This window comes from Peromyscus maniculatus, chromosome 5, assembly GCF_049852395.1.
Source record: "Peromyscus maniculatus bairdii isolate BWxNUB_F1_BW_parent chromosome 5, HU_Pman_BW_mat_3.1, whole genome shotgun sequence".
Taxonomy (NCBI): Eukaryota; Metazoa; Chordata; class Mammalia; order Rodentia; family Cricetidae; genus Peromyscus; species Peromyscus maniculatus.
In genome coordinates this window covers 26,660,857-26,663,620 of record NC_134856.1, presented here as the reverse complement: position 1 = coordinate 26,663,620, position 2,764 = coordinate 26,660,857, and the positions used below count along the sequence as shown (strand labels likewise).

At 37.2% G+C, this 2,764-nt stretch overlaps 1 non-coding gene across 1 annotated transcript; it reads right to left on the bottom strand.

Annotated features, from left to right (window-relative positions):
• Positions 1 to 255: 255 nt before the first annotated feature.
• On the bottom strand, positions 256 to 328 carry Trnak-cuu (transfer RNA lysine (anticodon CUU)). Its single transcript has one exon. It is a non-coding gene; the product is annotated as a tRNA-Lys (tRNA).
• Positions 329 to 2,764: the final 2,436 nt, after the last annotated feature.

Genomic DNA, 2,764 nt, shown 5'->3' with positions numbered 1-2,764 from the left:
TGGAGACATATGCCTTTAAGACCTAGGGGGCTGTACATTCAGACAGTGACGAGGCAGTCACGTGTTTGGGTTTACAACCAATGAGAAGGCAGAACAAAATACTTTAAATAGACGAACAGACAGGAAATAGAACCCTCATTCGGGAAGCTGGGACACCGCAGGCGGAAGGGTGAGATTTTAGCTCTGAGCTCTTTCTCTTTTGCATTGTTTCTGTGTTTCTTATTTAATAAGACGGTTGGTTACATCAATATCTGGCACCCAACGTGGGGCTCGAACCCACGACCCTGAGATTAAGAGTCTCATGCTCTACCGACTGAGCTAGCCGGGCAACTTTATTTATTAACATACAATCAAAATCACATTTCAGTACAATTAGATTACCACCACAGGTATCTCTGTGGGGTCCTGTAAGAAAGCTCAGATATTTAGGTGTCAGTTGGACTAACTAGATTCTGCAGCCAGTCTCAGAGTAATGGGTAAGGTTGTCTGAAATTCTGGCTAGATGTGTAGTATGATGAACCATCTTGTAATGGAATTATCTTGGAGAGTTTTCCGTTCAAGGTTGATTGTTGAGTAATGTTTATGAGTACCATGGCATCATTCTGGACTGGGTAGAGTTGCTGCTGTGGGGCCCCATCTTCCTTCTGGAGACTTCAGAGATTGCTATTGGAAAAACTTATTTTTTTGCTGTGGAAAAACTTGAAAATTATTAATATCAAAATGGAAAGTTTGGATTTAAAGATGACATGATATGTAAGAAAGGATTCCAAGAAATCAAGAATAAGCATGGAGAGAAGTAGAATCTTGATGACAATGGTCCCTTTTTATTGGGTTTTCTTCTGTCCCACACCAGATGGCTCTTTTGATATGAAACAGAATCTCTTAACCTTTTCTTTTAGCAATATGCTTGGATTTAGAGAAGGAGTGAGCCAAATTCCAACTCCAAAGCCAGCTTGGTGTATAATTGAATTGGAACCACAACTCTTCTAGAGTTAAAGAGATAGATGTTAGGCAGTGAGATATTACCCTGTGTAGATTGGTACCAATAGATTCTTTCTTTGCGCTATAGATATCTGGATATCCAAGGCCTTATGATTTCTGGAAGATGGGTATTTTTATTATCCTGGAAAGACAAAAACAGAACCCTGCCCCAACCTTTGTGTGTTAAATTTTTCTTACAACTTGCAGAGATGTCACATCAGTGGATGAACTTTTACTTCTCCTCATCAAGGGGTTTCTCCTGTTTTAATCAAATTTTTATTAATTTTGTTGGTATCCATAGCTTTTCTTCTCCTACAGAAATAAAGCAAAACCCCTTCCCCAACGTAGAACATATCCAGGTTTCCATTCTGAGGTCAGCACATCCTTAATAAACTGGTTGGTTTAGCTCAGGAGTTTTGTCTGTCGTCCAATGTCTCTCCACAGCTGTTGTTCCTTTCTCATCAGCATTGAGAAAATTCAAGGTTAATAAAGCACTATGCAATCTATTTCTAGTAGTTGTAGGTATCAATGGTATGATGTACATACTTTAATCTTCCAAATTCTGCAAAATGAAACACATCTAACTGCCAAATTTAATTTCTTTGTATACCTTTTGGATTGCCTCCTGCAGGTAATGGAGTTTGGTTATAGAAGAGCAAGTAGGACATTTTTTAAAATAATATCTTTGGTTTGTTGCCAAGTGATGGAGAAATCCTTCTTCAAACCTTTGCTATTTACATGGTGTTTCTTATGAAATTCTGAAGCTACTGGCATGTTACCTATTAGTAACTGATCAATCTCATTATTATCTTGTGCTAGAGTTCCTTGCAGACCCATATGGGATCTGATATGTTATATATATATATATATATATATATATATATATATATATATATATGATGTTCCCTATTTCTGATGATTTCCTGCAATTATATGAGTAATGAAGTTAATTCTGTTTTATCAGGAATAAATTCAGCAGTTTCAATATGTAAAACAACTCTCTCTGCATATTGAGAATCAGTGACTATATTGAGGGGTTCTGTGAAGTCCATCAGTACCATAAGAATGGCATACAGTTCTGCCTTTTGTACAGAGCTGTATGGCCTTTGTACCACTTTACTTAAGTCTCCTGATTTATATCCTGCTTTCCCTGATTTATTTCCTCAGTATAGAATGTAGGGCCTCCAGAAATTGGCTTTTGTCATACAATGTGAGGAAGGACCCATTCAGTCTTCTTAATGAATTCTATTCTCTTGCTTTAGGGATAATGGTTGTTAATCTCTCCCAAAAGGCTACTGCAGGCTCTCTGCCAGTATTTATTATCTTTCCATAGTGAGGAAATTTCCTCATTAGTTAAAGGTACTATAATTTCTGCTGGGTCCATTCCTGTCAACTGGCAATGTCTTAATTTTCCTTTTTGAATCAAATCAGAGATCTTTTCTATATAAGTCTTTAACTTCTTACTTGGTTTACATGGTAGAAATATCCATTCCAATATAATGTCTTCCTTCTGCATCAAAATACCTGTGTGGGATTGTCTAGAAGGAAGTATGACCAGAATGCATTTAAGTTCTGGATCCACACGATCCACATGTGCTTCTCAAATTGTCTTTTCTACTAAAGCCAATTCCTTCTTGGCTTTGGCTGATAATTCTCTTGGACTATTTAATTCTTTGTCCCCTTCTAGAGTATTAGCCAAATTTGGTAGTCCATCTTTGGGTATTCCCATGATACCCAGTAAGTTGGAAATGCTTCCTAACAATTTTTGAAATCATTAAGAGTC